We start from the raw sequence: 10,875 nt of genomic DNA, 5'->3' as shown, positions 1-10,875 counted from the left end.
CAAAGCCCACCCTCTTCCCCCGCCCACCTCTAATAGTACCACATGCCAGGGACAACCCTAGACAATGCCACCTAGTCCAGTGAGCCCCAAACCTAAGTACAGGCCTCGTGCTATTAAGATTAAGACGCTAATCCATCTCCGGTGCTTTAGTCGACTTTTAAAGATAATTCAGTGTGCCCATTTGAGGACTCAAGACACAAAACCTCCAGCAAGAGTGACCTTTGAGTCCGCTGGAAGCTCTAACTAATACTTCCACAGGTGAAGCCTTTAAAGTTAGCCTTTTTATTCCATCTTGACACCACTGATTGATAACACAGAGCTAATCTCCTGCTTTTGTTCCCAGGGGGCAAAGGTTCCAGCAGGCCCTTTAGAATGTGGATCTTTTAACTATGAGGTGTGTGGAAATCATAAGCAGACTCAGTCTGGGATTAATTCCTCCCCAGGAAATGCTGCCCAAGGACTTGTAGTTACTGAAGCCCTCCTGGATTGTACACACTGCTCCTGTGCCTTGGAAACTAAGACTCTAAAAGACCAATATGGCTAGTTTAATTTATCTGAACAAATCAAAGTTGCTCTAAACTAGGAAAGTTGACTTCCCTAATGCTGAGACCCTTTAATACAGCTCATTTTGTAGTGACCCCCAATCATAAAATGATTTCCGTGGTACTTCATAATGTAATTTTGCTACTGTTATGAATTGTGAATATCTGATATGCAGGATATCTGCTATGTAACCCCTGAAAGGGTTATGACCCACAGGTTGAGAACTGATGCTCTAAACAGAAGTTCCTGAAAAGTCAGAGTAGAAGCTTCAAGTGTTTAACTGTGTTTCCAGCATATTCTTTGGCAAACTCCAGCACTCTCCCAGTGACCCAGAGGTCCCTGCAGATGGCTCTGCTCTGAGGCGGGTAAGCCAGGGAAAGTTCCCCCTTGCCTGGCTTCCATACAACAGGGCTCAGTAATTGCAGCCCCCACTTGGATCTTATATCCAGGTGTATTTTCTTAGGACATTCTAAGCCCAGCTCCCTGAAGTTCTATTCAGGTGAGTTTAACAAGCTATAATGAAATGTAAGAAGAAACAGGAAAATTAATTATAATAATATAAATTAGTTACCTAATATATCTGAGGTGTTTTCATATCAGCATGTACCATATCCAGTGGTGGAGGGGAAAGCATAGGGGATGGGAGAGAGCAGGAAAACCAAGAAACTGACATGCAGACATCAAACGTCCTACAGTGACCGAGACGGTGGTGAGAATGCGGAGGGCAGAGCACACTACTGAAAAGTAAGGTCTCACATTGTGGCGTGACACCAAAGCTCAGAGCATGGGGGAAAACCAGGTCAGTTTGGTCAAAATTCATAAAAATTGGTCAAAATTCATAAAAAATAATCCTTTTGACAAATCAAGACAGCACGTCAGAGATCACCCGGCAGAGAGGGTGTAGATGTCACCCAGAGACTAAGACGAAGGAGTTGCAACGAACACCAGGACTGACTTCCAAAATACTCCATAGTTGTCAAGCCCATGGCTCTGCGGGGCAGAGCAGATCCTGCTGAAAACAGTCTGGAGCTTTTGTTTCCTGTTCTTTCCCAAAGTTTCTCGTGCAAACTTCAGCTTTACACTTTGGAGATTAAGCAAGGGCATAAACTACTAGATCTTCTTTGTAGAAAAGGTCAGTGTGTTTGTGCTTCTGGGTGGACAGCATATTGATGTTTTCATGGGTTCAAGGATCCAACAGGCTAACCTGTGGGAACAGGACTCCAGCCATATCTGACATGTTTGTTGACTGAAGATAAAGCGATCATGGCCAAACAAGAATACTCAGGGATCTTTGTTTTATGCCTCATACTTTTATGAGTTCTACATTTAAAAAAAATCTAATTTTTCTCAAATAGGTATCTACTCTCAGAATCTCAGTGTTGGATTTGGAGACATTAACCACATAGACTTTGAAGCCAAAAAGAATTATTTTTCTCAAACAATAGAAACAAAAGTCCTTAATCTGGACATCCAAACCATTCTCCAATTGTTTCACTGAGTTAGACTATATTGAACAGTTCTTGAAATAATGCAGATTAGTTCTAAACCTTTTCAATTTGGTAAAAACAAACTAGACTTAAGACTTATATCATCAACATTTTAATTCATGTTTGCTCCCACTGGCACAAGTATTGATACTGAAATCTTAACTCTGTTATGACCTGTGTCCCTCACACTCAAACATGGCTGTTCCCTTCTGCCAGAGTCCTTCCCTTGATACCCCGTGGCTTTCAGTAGGACTACGTCTACCCATGCCAAGAACTATAATCCAGGTCCATGTGGGCTTTGGATGCTGCCTTCTGTTTGGACCTGGCTCTTGGGGTTGTAGAACTTGCACTCAGATTCCTTAGTCTAGAACCAAGGTAGCATGAGAAATCAGCAGCACAGCCAGAATTCAAGAAGGATGTTGAGAACCAGTGCTCTTGTAAGCCTGTTGGATTTCCAGTGCAAGGACAAAAGGGCAGGGTGCAAATTATATCATCCAGATCAACATCACAGAGATAAGAACCTAGGGTTCAGAGCCTGGCAGACTCCGGAAGGGCCTCCAAGGCTGCCCCACCATCTTCCTGATGCCAATGAAGTTGCTTCAAGTGGAAAAAATCAGGATCCTCTTAGAAATGGTCTGTGGAAGGCATTGGACCCCAGCACTGAAATTCCAGCCAAGAGCGTTTTAGCATTAGAGAGACATGCTGTGGTGGTCCAGGTCACACCCCACATTAGTGGGAACAGCAGGACTGTGGCTCAGAGTAGAGAAAGTGCTGAAGTGCTGAGGTCAAAGGGACCTCAAAGGTTCAAACTGTGATTCACTGAACAGATGGGAGGAGCTGAGAAACTCTGCTGGTTCACTTCCTCTACCATAAAATAAACAATATACAGTAGAGATGCTTGGCTACCCACCACAGATACACACTGCTCCCACCAGCCAGATGGCCTACCAGCCAAGGATGGCAGACCCTCGTGCAGATTACAACTGTAACCCTAAGCAGCTTCAGCTAGTGGGTTTTTTTTTCTTCCTAGAATGAGATACAACCACCTGTTGGCACAGCCTTAGCCATGGCCTGATGGCAGATGGAACAGAGCCCACAGGCTCACAAGATGCTAACCCTGCCCTTGAGAGAGAGCAATGCGGCATAGGCTGCAGTTCAGGAGGGAGAAGAACTTTCATTGTGATAAACCCAAAACTTGGACAATGTTATTAAAGCGAGCAAAAATGTCTGCCGCAAGGCTGCAAAGGGATGCTGTCAGTGCCCATCGCTTCTTTGGCATGTGTGACCTGGTTCATTCCTGGCCTTGAGCTACACACTAGGTCCATGGAATGGACAATGGATCTCAGAATAATCCCATTATAGGGAAGGAGTTACTACCAGGCGACCAGTGGAGCTTTTCGGGTAACAGGTGTGGGGGAGGCATGGTCTCGGGGTCTCGAGGAGAAATGCATAGCAGAAGCCACTAACCCGCTTCACACGGGGCAGAGCATCAGAAAGGTCTGGAAGCAGCCAGCACAGTGGTTGTAAGATGTAAGCATCCTGGGACGAGCTGATGTAAGATTAAGAGGCAGGGAGGCAGGGGGATGGAGGTATAATAGTATGGATAACAGCAGCCACCAGAAAGAAGCAAACCCTGGGGAGCGCAGTTGGCAGGTTTGCTTTGGGCCTTAACCTTTTCCCCAGGAGGTATGCTAAGCTTCCAGGAGTGTGACTGGGCAAAGACATTCAGGACACTGGGAGCTGTCTGGGACTGGAGTTTTGCCAACAGCAAGCCCAATCTCAAAGTCCATCCTGGGCCCCCACAACCACACAGGTTTCTTCGGGGGACCAATGAGCCCGTTGTTACTAATATAAAATCCATAGGCTACATAGGAAGAAATTGACTTGCTGGGATGCTAATTTCAAGGACAGGTTTCAGTGGCTGTGGGGCTTTTAAAGAATGCTTTAAGAAGCTTCTTGATGCCAAGAAGTGTTTAATGGCAGGAACCGGTCATGGATGTCTCCTCAGAGGCTCTGCCAGAGTCATACAGATACAGATGAGGATGTTTGCAGCTAAACATCAGACTGAACACAGGGATCCCAATGAAAGAGCTAGAGAAATGACTGAAAGAGCTGAAAGGTTTGCACCCTCATGGGAAGAACAATATCATCAACCAGCCAAGGCACTGAGGTGGAGAAAGTGATTGAGAGAGGTAGCCTTCAGGGAAGCAAGTTGAGGGAGAGGAAGGAGGGGAGTACGGTCTAACATTTGAAATGTAAATACAGAGAATAATAAAATGGAAAAAAAAGAAAACAAAAAGAATGCTGGGGGAAATCTGTTTAACATACAACCAGAGAAAAGCAAAGCACATGGCTGGCTGCTATCCACAGACAGACAGGCATGTGTGTGTGTGTGTGTGTGTGTGTGTGTGTGTGTGGTGTAGCCAGAGAAGCTTTCCAAGGTCAGCAGGATACTTAGTATGAAGACAATATACTGAGCAAGGAACACGATCTTGTCCAGGACAGCAACTATGTGACACTGTTTCAGCCACCCAGGACATCCTGGGCACTGCCTCTCTGTCTGCCACAAAGACCGAGCTGAGCAAAGCCTCCTATTGGCTTAACTCCTGTGTGTGTACACCGTGCTTCCCATTGCCTATGGGAGAAAAGCACCCTGACCTCCAGCCTTCAAGGCTTGTCTTTGTGTGCTTTCCCTGAGGCAGGAACCAAGAGCCGGGGAACATCAGAGGATGTGCAACAGGAAGAGCTACCTCCTAACCTTAAGGCATCTACCAAGCACCCTGATGCTGACCACCTCAGGGACCACTCTCAGCCAAGTTGCAGAAAGGAGATGAATTTCTGTGAAATACTACGTGGGAAGCACTGAGGAGTTCATTGGCTTGAGCAGGCATCAGGCAGGAGATAAAGCCCCAAAGGAATCTGGGAAGGGAAAGCGGTATGAGGGTGGAGCATTTAAGGGCACACCTGCAGGCCTCAGGCGTATTGGAAACAGAGGAATCCACAGACCATAGCCACAGGACAGATTGGTGGGGGAGGGGAGGAGATCTAGGATTCAAGTATAGACTAATGATGGGTAGTGACTGAGGCGGCTCTTGCAGAGTGCAGGTGAAAAGCCAAGCAGGCAGCCGTGCACCCAGAAGGGGGGTGTGGGGGGCGGGCAGAGAGAAACATTAACCAAGTGGCAAGGTTGAGATGCTTGTCTGGCTGTTGCTTTGGGGAAAGTTGATCTTACAAACAGACCCACCTGTTCTCCTTGTAAAACTTTATTTGGGCTGTTGCAGAACGTGTTATCAGCCCTTGTTTAAACATTCCACTAAAGATCTGGGTGGCGTGTGGGGCGGGCAGACGCTGCAGGCACAGGTCTCCAGTTTTCAAATTTGGAAGCTTATTCCCATTTCCTGAGAGTGAGTTTAGAGGTGATGCACCGATAAGACCAGGATAGACTTTTTCTCTAGATCCTTAGACTTCAGGTCAGGTCAGGCCATGCCACAGTGGTCGCATTTGTCTGCATGCAATGTAGTCCGTTTTCTCATTGCTTTGACAGAAGCAACTTAAGGAAGTGAGGGTTTATGCTGGCTCACAGTTGGAGGGTACAGTCCATTCTGGTGGGGAAATCCTGATATCAGGAGCCAGAGGCAGCTGCTCACATGTTATCTCCAGTCAGGAATAAACAGGATGAATGCTGACACTCACCTTGCTTTCCGTTTTTATTCAGTTGGGACCCTGAAACGGCACTATATGGCACTCTCCATCTGGGGCGGGTCTTCCCCCTCTAGACACTGACAGATACGTCCAGAGGTTTTTCTCTGGGTGTCTCTAGACCCCATCAAGTTCACAATCAATATTAGCCATCATAGCATGTATCTATCAAAAATTATTTCAATTTGCCAAAAATGTTTCCAAACTCAGGTCTTTTAAAAAAAAGAAAAAGAAAAAAGAAAAAAAAAAAAAGCATTACTGTACTGCCTCGCCCCTGTTTTCTCCAGACGGATGGCAGGCCTGACAAAGGGCACTGTTCTTTTTCTGGGAACAATGAATGGAAACCATGTTCTTTACTGTCTCAGCCCAAACCAAAGCTCCTTCCTGTTGGGACAGCATCCGATAAGCCGGCCAAGCATGTATGTGATCCACTGTTTTCTACAGCCAAGCTTCACACAGTAAGAAGACAGTAAAGAATATTAGTTCATCACTAGTATGAACAGACCCTCTTCTCGACAAACCTTACTCCATTAAGGTGCTTTCTCTTCCTCCTCCTCCTTTATCTTCTTCTTTACCGAAGTGTCTTACTATGTAGCCCTGACTAGCCTAGAACTCACTATGCAGACCAGGGTGGCTTCAGATTCACAGAGATCTGCATGCTTCCCATGTGCTGGAATTAAAAGCACGCATTTCTTTCGAAGGCTGCTATTCTTGTCTGCTGTACTCCTCTTTCCTCAGTTGCCTTCCATCTGGACTGCTCCACCTCGGGTCATAACCGTGTGTTGCCCCGCCCACTGATACCAATCCCTTGTCCTCTATTTCTATTGCTCATATCTTTATGCACGCAGATGGCAATTCCTTCAGCAAAAAGCACACACTGATAGTATTGGATGTGCACAGGATCACAAACAGGGAAACCATGGATGGCTGGGAAGCAGGCTCAGTCCCAGTGCTGCCGTGCTCGGGAATTCTTTAGAGCACTAGTGGTGCTTTTTAAAAGATGAGAGTGTTAGAGCTTTACAGAGTCCTGGTACCAACAAAATTGTTCCCACACCTGGCAGTCTGAGGGTGTGGGTACTGAGCGGTGCACCCTGGCATTCTTGTCAAGTCTGTCCCCAGCTACTGGAACCAGTAGAAGGGGAAGCAGTGCCTGTCTACTTGTTTCATGGCAGTTGACTCAGAATAGCCATCAATTTGATAATCTTCAAGTTGACAGTCTTCCCCTCCCAGCCTATCACTCCCTAGGAGACAAACACATGGTGAAAACTTAGATGATTCCTTTCAGTGATACCGGCCTTGAAGGTAGACATCATAAATCACAATGTGGTTCCTCAGAAGCAAATGAGCTGAAGACACAACACGGTGCCATGTCGGGACAGGGATGACTTATGATGGCATCGCCTTGGCCCTGTCCTCCTGTGCTCTGTGGTTTCCATGGAGACCAGCATCAGGGCTCTGCTTTACAGAAGCATATCTGCACATCAGACCTTCGCGTGTGCCCTGTTTGTATTTACGGTATTCAGAAAGTATGTGCTTTACTGATGAATAAATGTGTATCTGATCCATGTGGCTGCCAGTTTATTTACTAGTCTCAATTTCACTGAACCATGCTTGCCTATTGTGCTTAAGGAGAAACTATGATCATAATGCAAATTAACTCTCACCATTAAAGCGACCACTCACGGTATTTTCAAATGTAGGGAAGATTGTAAGCTTTATAATAATCATTAATTAATGATCTATAATTAATTATGGTCAATATTTCGTCAAACAAAATAAAGATGAACTCAGCAGGGTTCCGTGCCTTTGTGAATAGTATGTTCTTACTGGGTTTTGAATGGTGCATAGCACTGAGAATAGACGATGACGTTAAAATCTCATTCAAGAACTTTTAAAAAATATTCTAACAACTGGCTATAGGTAATTCCACCTTTTAATGGGTCCAAAACTAAAAATTAGTATTGGGCTCATAGAATCCTAAAAAGCAATGAAATCCAGCATTAAAAAATAAATAGATTTATATGAGAGCATTATGAGACAGCATATGAGATTAGACTACATGTATCTCAGCAATATCCCACCCCTAGAAACAAAATCAAGTAAAAACATACAAATTGGACAAGCTATGGGTCGCCACGGCTACGTATGAAAGGGACAACTGGGGACGAATGACTTTGAAGATGTAAAGGAATCCCCCACACAGCCATAAAGAAACGCTGCTTCTAGTAATAAGTCTACTTATTGTGGGAAAGTGAAAGTTTGTATGAAATAAAACTCGGATGCCCTGCAATTTTCACAGATGAGCACAAGAACAGAGCAGCTTTGGACACGTGGGTTGGACTGTAAGGTGCCACTCTCCCTGGCATATTTTAAAGATTAATACCTTGAAAAAGTAAACTAGTTGAAGGGTCTTATGATCTTTATGTTTTTACATAAGCATTCGCTGCTGGGAATTTGGTTCCAAACTTCAGGAAAAGACAGAAAAATCCTGAAACAGAGAGTCCAGAGAGGGGAGGTTGGAGATTTATCAATTTTTAAGTTAGAATGGTTTAATAATTAAATCCTTGTTGCATTAGATAAAAGTAAAATACAATGTAAGACAAAAAGTAAGAAAAAAGTATAAAACTGCAGATGAACAGCAAAAGATGTGGGAAATTGTTACATTAAGCTACAACTCAAATAATCATTGAAAAAATTACCATGTGTAATATGGCACTAGGCAGCTATGCAGTTGTTCATAAAAGTAAGTACGATGAACTTCCGAATTAGGCGAAGCAGCATATATCAGTGACCACCCATGCAGGAAGCTAAGAGAGAAGGCTGTCACCAGCTTTTGGAGAAGAAAACAAGCTACAACCATCAGGGTAAATACAGAGCTAAGTGGAGAATTTTCTAACTAAAATCCAAGAATAGAAAAGGGATTTTTAACTTCAACTACACAAAATATCGACTTACTCATGAAAATTTCCCATTAGAAAATTCAGAAGTCAAAACAGGCTATGAGGAGAAATAAGACATTTTTATTACTTATTGCAGCCTATGCCCTTAGTATATAGAGATCCTAAAAGCCAGTAAAGAAAGAACACTGAGAACTCAATAGGCAAATGACCAAAATCCTTGGGCAGACCTTTCAATGAAAGGGAACGTAGATGCTGTGCTTCATTAATAACAGGAAAACCTGTGAGGCCAACCAATTGCAAAGCATCTTTATATTATAATCCTTAGTAAATGAAGCTAGGGACAGAGGAATCTCAGACACTGGAAGGCTAATTTGATGCATCTCTGATTGCATTGTCACCTCTAAGTGATGGCTTGTAAAGACTGGACTATCATGACATTCATGCAAGACTTAATTTGGCTTATTGTGACAAATATATATGGGATAGTGGTGTTTATTAACAAGCAAGTAGTGTAATGTTGAAGTTCTATGCAGCATCGGGGCATGGCGGTGTATACCTTTAATCCTGATGGAGGCAGATGGACCTCTGTGAGTTCAAACCAACCTGGTCTACAGAGTGAGACGTAAAACAAAGTGAAAGCAAACAAAACGCTCCTAAATCTTATGCAGCTACTAAAAATATTGAAGATGCTCTTTGTGTGGGAGACTCTCCAATATATACTGTTCATTAGAGCATCGAGGTGTGGTACAGTTTATATCATATGCCACCATTGGTGTAAAACTTAGGATGAATGTGAGCATAAATAAACTGATTGCATACGCATTGGAACATTGATCATGATTCTCATCCTTATTATATAAAAGTCCTAGAAATCAATAAGAAACAATTTCTTACTCCGAGGGTGGTTAGGGTGTGGATGGAAAGCAAACTGTACATTACCTGCTCTGGTGTTCTTGATTTCTGATCCACGAGAATTACATCCCACTCAACAATATAGACTTGATATTCAAATTTTGGAATATAAATTTGTCTTTTAAACTTTGAACACTTTCCGTGAAACTTGCAGCCTCACTAACAAATATTATTTTCTGGGTAGACAAACTCAACTCCCTTTGACTTTACAGATCACTCATCGTGGTACTATGAACAATTACCACAATTTTATATAGTATTTGCAGGAGTGACCTTTGGACACTATGGAGTGATTTTCCCCACCAAACGAGTTTCCATTTCCTCCTTTACTGTCGCTGCTGTGTAACTCATGATGATGAAAGCCACTTCCTAAGCAATCGCTAGGATCCCTGATTTGAGCGGCTTCCTGCAGCAGCTCATCGACTGGCTTCCTTACCAACAGTCCTTAGGACACCAGGAAGTCGGGCGCTTCCGGATGCTGCCTTTGCCTAGCACACCCAGGCATCATTCCATGGTTTGCAGGGTGTCAGGCATGTGGAAGTACTGTGGCTGAGATCAGCCTGCTTGCTCTGGAAGCCAGCCTAGTCAGGGCAGGTGGAATCTGAAGCTTTCTGCAGGATGGCAAGGCTGTCTTTGCCCTGCTGTCAGTCTCTGTTGCATCCTCCCCCCTGGAAGAGCAGTTTTAACCCAGACATTTGCAACCTGCCCAGAGCTTTCCTGGAACCAGCAAGGAGCCAGACAGGAAAAGATGAGTGCGGAGGAATCAAACCCGTTGGGTTATCAAAACTTGCAAAACGCCTGGTGGAAGACCGGGTTTCTGTGCTGACCTGGTGATCTAATAATGTCGTTTGACGTGTCCTTGTGTTGACACAACCCCAGTGTGTAGGTTAAACCCTGTTGAACCGCAGCCTGATACCCTTACTGTCCCTCTGTCCTTCACTTCTCCAGTGACCGTGAGGATCAATTTTGATAACACGTCTGGGTGAGTAACATGTAGTGGTGGTGGTGACATGAGTGGATCACAGTGATGGCTCATAGGTAACCCTGCTCCTGTCATTCCAGTCACAGTGACACTTGCCTAGGTCCCTCCTGTGGCCTCTGCGACCTGCAGTTTATCACCCTACAGCTTCACTCCCAGACCAGATTTCGCACGCACGCACGCATGCGCGCACGCACACCCCAAACCACTCCTTTCCCAGTTAGGCTGAAAGCACCCTGGCTTTGGAAGCCTAGCAGCCTCTCAGGGCCCCATTTAGTAGCCCGACACCTTGCCTGGTCCCTATCAGCTCTTGCCTTGTCCCTTGGCCACACATCCCGGCTGGAGCCTCCTGGTG

Source organism: Micromys minutus, assembly GCF_963924665.1.
Source record: "Micromys minutus genome assembly, chromosome: 30".
NCBI classification, from domain to species: domain Eukaryota; kingdom Metazoa; phylum Chordata; class Mammalia; order Rodentia; family Muridae; genus Micromys; species Micromys minutus.
Note: the sequence above shows the minus strand (reverse complement) of the source record.